The sequence below is a fragment of the Nerophis ophidion genome, linkage group LG01 (genome assembly GCF_033978795.1).
Source record: "Nerophis ophidion isolate RoL-2023_Sa linkage group LG01, RoL_Noph_v1.0, whole genome shotgun sequence".
NCBI lineage: Eukaryota > Metazoa > Chordata > Actinopteri > Syngnathiformes > Syngnathidae > Nerophis > Nerophis ophidion.
In genome coordinates this window covers 71,067,166-71,074,579 of record NC_084611.1, presented here as the reverse complement: position 1 = coordinate 71,074,579, position 7,414 = coordinate 71,067,166, and the positions used below count along the sequence as shown (strand labels likewise).

General features: G+C 36.2%; 1 long non-coding RNA gene across 1 annotated transcript; it reads left to right on the top strand.

Moving 5' to 3' along the window:
* The first annotated feature begins 3,270 nt into the window (after window positions 1-3,270).
* On the top strand, window positions 3,271-5,932 carry LOC133558871 (uncharacterized). Its single transcript, XR_009808047.1, has 4 exons — window positions 3,271-3,321; window positions 3,976-4,119; window positions 4,654-4,762; window positions 5,498-5,932. It is a non-coding gene; the product is annotated as an uncharacterized LOC133558871 (long non-coding RNA).
* The last annotated feature ends 1,482 nt before the right edge of the window (window positions 5,933-7,414 follow it).

Sequence of the window (7,414 nt, the reverse complement as noted above, 5' to 3'; positions counted from 1 at the left end):
AGTTAAATTATTGCCAACCCTTTTTAAATATAAAGGATGTGGACGGATTTAATAAAAAAATATTAGTATGCGACTATGTGATAACAATGTATTTAATAAGTAAATGAAAAAAAAAATACATGTAAAAAAACGGGGTCCAAAAATAGATTTTCTTACTCTCTTATATATATATATAATATATGTTTTTATTTCCTGTTTAAGTATTGTAATTTTTGCTCTTTTAATTGTATTTGTATGTTTTTAAACAAATACAATTACAATTAATTCTAAAATAGATAATACATTGTTTATAAATCATGTCTTTTTAATCAGGTCTTTTATTAATTATTTAGATAAATACATATAATTACAATTTAAAAAAATTGTATGAGTTGAATTCAGAAAATGTTGACAGGCATGGGATGCAGACATGCCATTTACTCCAACATGGGGAACCTCACTCCATTCATGTTACACATGAATGTGTCTGTGTGGTTTCCTCTGCAGACCCGTTTAGGCAGCAAACTAGTTAGGCTTGAATTAAATGATAGACAGAAAACACCTGCGAGCAAGGTGTAAAACATGCTTGGATGCTAACTTCTCTAAACTAGGTTACAGTGATGTGTTGTCTTCGGCTGCCCATCGAGGCAGCAGACTTGTTAGGTCTGAACTATTCTGCGTTCAAAATGCAGCCGTGCTAATTTTTCGCCAACCTGGAGAACCTCACTCCGTTTTAGGTCTGAGTTGCAGATATGTATGTTATTTTAGGTCTGTTACGTTAATTTTTTTAATTGAATTTTTTATTTTTTTAATGATTTTTTTTTTTATATTGCATGAGATAGCTCAGGAGTGTTAAACTAATTTTAGATCGAGAGCCGCGTGGAGATAAATATGCTCCTGAGCGGGCTGGACTGGTAAAATCATGTAAGTGTAAAAAAAAAAAACAATGACATTACGATTTGTACAATTTCAGAATGTGCTTGTTCTATTTTTAAACAAAGACAACAAACTGAAGTTGTCTTTATTTTTAAGTTATCGTGCCACGATTTTACCAGTCCGGCCCACTCTGGAGTAGATTTTTCTCGATGTGGCCCCCGATCTAAAATTAGTTTCTGATTAGAAAAATCTACTCCCAAGTGGGTCGGACTGGTAAAATCACGGCACGATAACTTAAAAATAAAGACAACTTCAGATAGTTTTTTTTGTTGAAAAATAGAACAAGCACATTCTGAAAATGTACAATCATAATGTTTTTGTTTTTTTACACTTACATGTTGCGGTTAATAGTATTCTATCTTTATTTGTCGTTATTTATATTTTCTGAAAAAATTGCATGATAATGTTCATCAGTCAACTCTATCCATCCATCCATTTTTCTACCGCTCATTCCCTTTGGGATGGCAGGGGGCGCTGGTGCCTATCTCAGCTACAATCGGACGGAAGGCGGTGTACACCCTGGACAAGTCGCCACCTCATCGCAGGACCAACACAGATAGACAGACAACATTCACACACTTGGCCAGTTTAGTGTTGCCAATCAACCTATCCCCAGGTGCATGTCTTTGGAAGTGGGAGGGAACCCACGCAATCAAGGGGAGAACATGCAAACTCCACACAGAAAGATCCCGAGCCTGGGATTGAACCCAGGACTATTCAGGACCTTCGTATTGTGAGGCAGACACACTAACCCCTCTTCCACCGTGCTGCCTATCAGTCAACTCATTGGTGTTAATTCTCATTTATCAAGACAAATAAATTATAAATTATAAAACCTTTTTGCGGGCATGATCCGGCCCTCGGGCCGTACCACCCCCCTGCTATGAATACTTTATTGATCCCTTTGCAGGAAATTACGTTGCTACAGAAACGTTGTACAAACAGCATAGTAAAAAAAACCAACAACAACAACAAATAATTTAAATAAAACACTTTACATGAAAAATAAACAAACATACTCGAGTACATTTGATTGATTGATTGAGACTTGTACTAGTAGATTGCACAGTACAGTACATATTCCGTACAATTGACCACGAAATGGTAACACCCGAATAAGTTGTTCAACTTGTTTAAAGGCCTACTGAAACCCACTACTACCGACCACAAAGTTTATATATTATTGATGAAATCTTAACATCGCAACACATGCCAATACGGCCTTTTTAGTTTACTAAATTGCAATTTTAAATTTCCTGCGAAGTATCCTGTTGAAAACATCGTGGAATGATGACGCGTGCGCGTGACATCACCGGTGGCAGCGGATATGGTCTTCCAGCACCGACCACGGCTAAAAGTAAAATTGTGGTAATAAGTCGGCTCTTACTGTAAACATGAGCGGAGCTTGTGTCGTTCCCCCTGCAGCTGTCAAAGAGGCAGCTGTGACTTTCTTGACTCCTCCGTGGCTTCAATCAGAGACACTGGCGGTCACCATACCCCTCTGACTTTCAGGTATGACTATATAATCTCACTAAAACACTAGTAACACAATAAGCAGATAAGTGATTTTCCAGAATTATCCAAGTAAATGTATCTAATAACATCTGAATCACTCCCACTGCCCTGTGAGGAGCTCCACAACCCGTGACGTCACGCGCACATCGTCTGCTACTTCCGATACAGGCAAGGCTTTTTTATTAGCGACCAAAAGTTGCGAACTTTATCGTGGATGTTCTCTACTAAATCCTTTCAGCAAAAATATGGCAATATCGCAAAATGATCAAGTATGACACATAGAATGGACCTGCTATCCCCGTTTAAATAAGAAAATCTTATTTCATTAGGCCTTTAAGTCGGGGTCCACTTTCATCAATTCATAGTGTATCAAGCTGGACATGTTATTGTATTTTCTTTGGCTGGCTGGGGGTGTCTTGAGCCTGCTGCAGTGATTACTATTCACAATTCATTAACTTTGTTAAAAAAACCAACCCTTTAGTACCAAAACCGTCCTAAACACATAAATCAGGGCAGAGATCAGTGTACTTGTGTGTTTGACTTGTTTATGGCCAGCGGCAGCCTAACCGACTGACCTGGGATCAGCCAACCAACAAGCAGTCAGCGGCTACCGTGAGTCAGCAGAATCAAGCTCCCTACACAAGAGTCAGCATATTCTTTTCCGGAGTCGACGTTTCATGATTTACTTCAACGTATGTTTTTTTAATTCAATCTAATAAATGAATAACCATACTCACATAAACCAAAGAGATCAATTTCGCCGATATAAATATAAAATCAGGCATTCTGGCTGACGGAAAACTGTGCACTCGAACCATAGAGGGTACAAGGACCCTGATTATTTAATCAGGCATCACAATAGACAGCTAGTTTGGAACTTTAGAAATGAAGGTATGTTAAAACGCTTAATTCAAATATTTTATGTTACAAATGCGTAACAAAAGTAGGTATTCGACTTTTAAACTGCTTTTGTTTTTAGATTTGTGTGCTTTCCTTACTGTTATGTGACCATGTATGTGCCAACACAAAAATACACTCAGGTTAGCTTACATTACTGTCTTGAATCCTCCAAGAAGTTTAAAGGCCTACTGAAATGAGATTTTCTTATTCAAACGGGGATAGCAGGTCCATTCTATGTGTCATACTTGATCAGTTCGCGATATTGCCATATTTTTGCTGAAAGGATTTAGTAGAGAACATCCACGATAAAGTTCGCAACTTTTGGTCGCTAATAAAAAAGCCTTGCCTGTACCGGAAGTAGCAGACGATGTGCGCATGACGTCATGGGTTGTAGAGCTCCTCACATCCTCACATTGTTTACAATCATGGCCACCAGCAGCTAGAGCGATTCTGACCGAGAAAGCGACAACTTCCCCATTAATTTGAGCGAGGATGAAAGATTCATGGATGAGGATAGTGAGAGTGAAGGACTAGAAGAAAAAAAAAAGACGAGGGCAGTGGGAGCGATTCAGATGTTATTAGACACATTTACTAGGATAATTCTGGAAAATCCCTTATCTGCTTATTGTGTTACTAATATTTTAGTGAGATCATATAGTCATAACTGAAAGTCAGAGGAGTGTGGTGGCCGCCAGTGTCTCCGAGGGAAGCCACGGAGGAGTCAAGAAAGTCGCAGCCGCCTCTTTGACAGCTGCAGGAAGAACGACACGAGCTCTGCTCATGTGTAAGGTAAGAGCCGACTTATTACCACAATTTTCTCACCGAAACTTGTCGGTTGACAGGTAGTAGAGAACCATGTTTGCTTGACCGCTCTGTTCCATATTAAAGCTTCACAACAAACAAAGAAACACCGGCTGTGTTTGTGTTGCTACAGCCGGCTGCAATACACCGCTTTCCACCAACATCTTTCTTCTTTGTAGTATCCATTATTAATTACACAAATTGGAAAAGATTCAGCAACACAGAAGTCCAGAATACTGCGTAATTATGCAATAAAAACAGACTACTTTTAGCCGTGATCGGTGCTGGGAGAACTTGTCCGCTACAACCGGTGACGTCACGCGCACTCGTCATCATTCTGCGACGTTTTCAACAGGATACCTCACAGGAAATTTAAAATTGCAATTTAGTAAACTAAACCGGCCGTATTGGCATGTGTTGCAATGTTAATATTTCATCATTGATATATAAACTATCAGACTGCGTGGTTGGTAGTAGTGGGTTTCAGTAGGACTCTAAATATTTTTTTCATTATGTTTCCAGTGTGCGGGATGAAGTCAGCATACTTTATAAAAATGTCCACATGGCTGTGGAGCATTTAAAAGGATCAGAATTATGTGTTGAAGAGTGGAACACCGCCAGGTCTTGCAAAGTGAGTCTTGCATGCTCTAGTATCAATATGTGTACATTTGAGTTTGAGTTTTGCAAGAATACAACATGATACAACACAATTTCCAGTTTCTCTTTTCAACATATTCGAAAAGGAGTAGGAAGACGCAGAGTTTAGTTAATCCTACCCCTTTTCTTTTCCATAACTTTTGTTCACTTCCTGTTCTCAATTTACTCAAAATATACTCCATAGGTAATCACAATAAAAATAAATAAATAAATAATTGGTGAACTAAGTCCTATTTCATATGATGAGATGAGTAAAATTATTTTGAGAAAGAAAAGAAATACATTCAGAATCGTTATCATGGTTCTTCTTCTTTGTACTTTGTTAACACTTTAAGTTTGAAGAGTTTCTTGATGTGGATCACATTAGTACATTGTTTGATTTCTTTGCTTAATCCATTCCATAATTTAATTCCACAATGTGTATACATACCTTGGGATGCATGTACAGTTCTCTCATTATCAATATCTGTAAGATTCATATACTCTGGTGTATGTCACACTGTGGACTTTTACACTCTTGACTCGTGGCTGCACTTTATGGTTATCCATGACCATAAAAATAACAAGAATAGGCCAATTTACAGTCTCATGTCATTTTAAAGGGTGTATACAATGTTTTTGAATAAGGTGTATTATTTTCAAGATACATAGTCATAATTAAAAGTGTTTTGAGTCGGTCTGAAAAATGTTTTTTATTAATATTTTGCAGGAATTGACTGTGCAACTTCAGGAGGAGCAACATGGCATTCTGTTAAGGCAGGGGTGGGCAATTCATTTTTATGAGCAACTCGAGCACTGCTGGAGGGCCTCATCGACAATATTTCAATAAAAATTTTCCTCAATATTATTTTTTTATATACTGTAAGACAGGTGTCACCAACGCGGTGCCCGTGGGCACCAGGTGGCCCTTAAGGACCAGATGAGTTGCCCGCTGGCCTGTTCTAAATATAGCTCAAATAGCAGCACTTACCAGTGAACTGCCTTTATTTTTTCAATTTTATTTATTTACTAGCAAGCTGGTCTCACTTTGCTCTACATTTTTAATTCTAAGATAGACAAAACTCAAATAGAATTTGAAAATCCAAGAAAATATTTTAAAGACGTGGTCTTCACTTGTTTAAATAAATTCATTAATTTTTTTTACTTCGATTCTTATAACTTTCAGAAAGACAATTTTAGAGAAAAAATACAACCTTAAAAATTATTTAAGGATTTTTAAACACATATACCTTTTTACCTTTTAAATTCTTTCCTCTTCTTTCCTGACAATTTAAATCAATGTTCAAGTACATTTTTATTTTTTATTTTTTTAGAATAATAAATACATTTTAATTTAATTTTTCATTTTAACTTCTGTTTTTTTCAACAAAGAATATTTGTGAAATATTTCTTCAAACTTATGATTAATATTCAAAAAAATTATTCTGGCAAATCTAGAAAATCTGTAGAATCAAATTGAAATCTTATTTCAAAGTCTTTTGAATTGCTTTTAAAATTTATGTTCTGGAAAAGCTAGAAGAAATTATGATTTGTCTTTGTTAAAAATATAGCTTGGTCCAATTTGTTATAGATTCTAACAAAATGCAGAATGGATTTTAACCTATTTAAAACATGTCATCAAAATTCTAAAATTAATCTTTATCAGGAAAAATTACTAATGATGTTCCAAAAAGATTCGAATTAGCTAGTTTTTCTCTTCTTTTTTTCGGTTGAATTTTGAATTTTAAAGAGTCGAAATTGAAGATAAACTATGTTTCAAAATAAAATTTTCATTTTTAACTTGTTTTCTCTTCTTTTAAACCGTTCAATTAAGTGTTTTTTTCATCATTTGTTCTCTACAAAAACCTTCTGTAAAAGGAAAAAAAATGTATGATGGAATGACAGACAGAAATACCCATTATATATATATATATATGTATATATATATATATATATATATATATATATATATATATGTTTATTTATTAAAGGTAAATTGAGCAAATTGGCTATTTCTGGCAATTTATTTAAGTGTGTATCAAACTGGTAGCCCTTCGCATTAATCAGTACCCAAGAAGTAGCTCTTGGTTTCAAAAAGGTTGGTGACCCCTGCTGTAAGATAATTAACAATAATAATAATATTAATTTCATTTAACCTAACTTAACTTTATACAAAAGCAGATTGTTTTTAATGGTTTTATTTCTAACACTGTCTTACACAACACTTCCTTATGTATAATACAATGGAAAGATGTCAATTTCTGTCACTTTCTCCTGCATCCTCTTTAAAAGTCCAACATTTTTCCGTGTCAGATTTGGACAACCATCTGTTGTCACACCTGCCAGCTTGTCCCATTTCAGTCTTAACATGTCCAAACACACATTCACCTCTGTGAACAAGTCATTACCTGTGATTGTCCCTTTAATTGACCGCATGGCTGCCAGCTCCACCGTGATTTGAAAGTCTGCAGTTATCCCACGTAAGAAGTTGAGCTGCTGGGCGGTGTCACGTACATCACAGCTCTCATCCAAAGCCAGCGAAAAAAAGTCAAAGTTGGTTGTTCTGTTCTTCAGCTGAAGCTCCAAGTTTCCAGCGATGGTCTCAACCATCCTCGTTACAGTGCGTCGGGAGAGTGACACGTTCTCA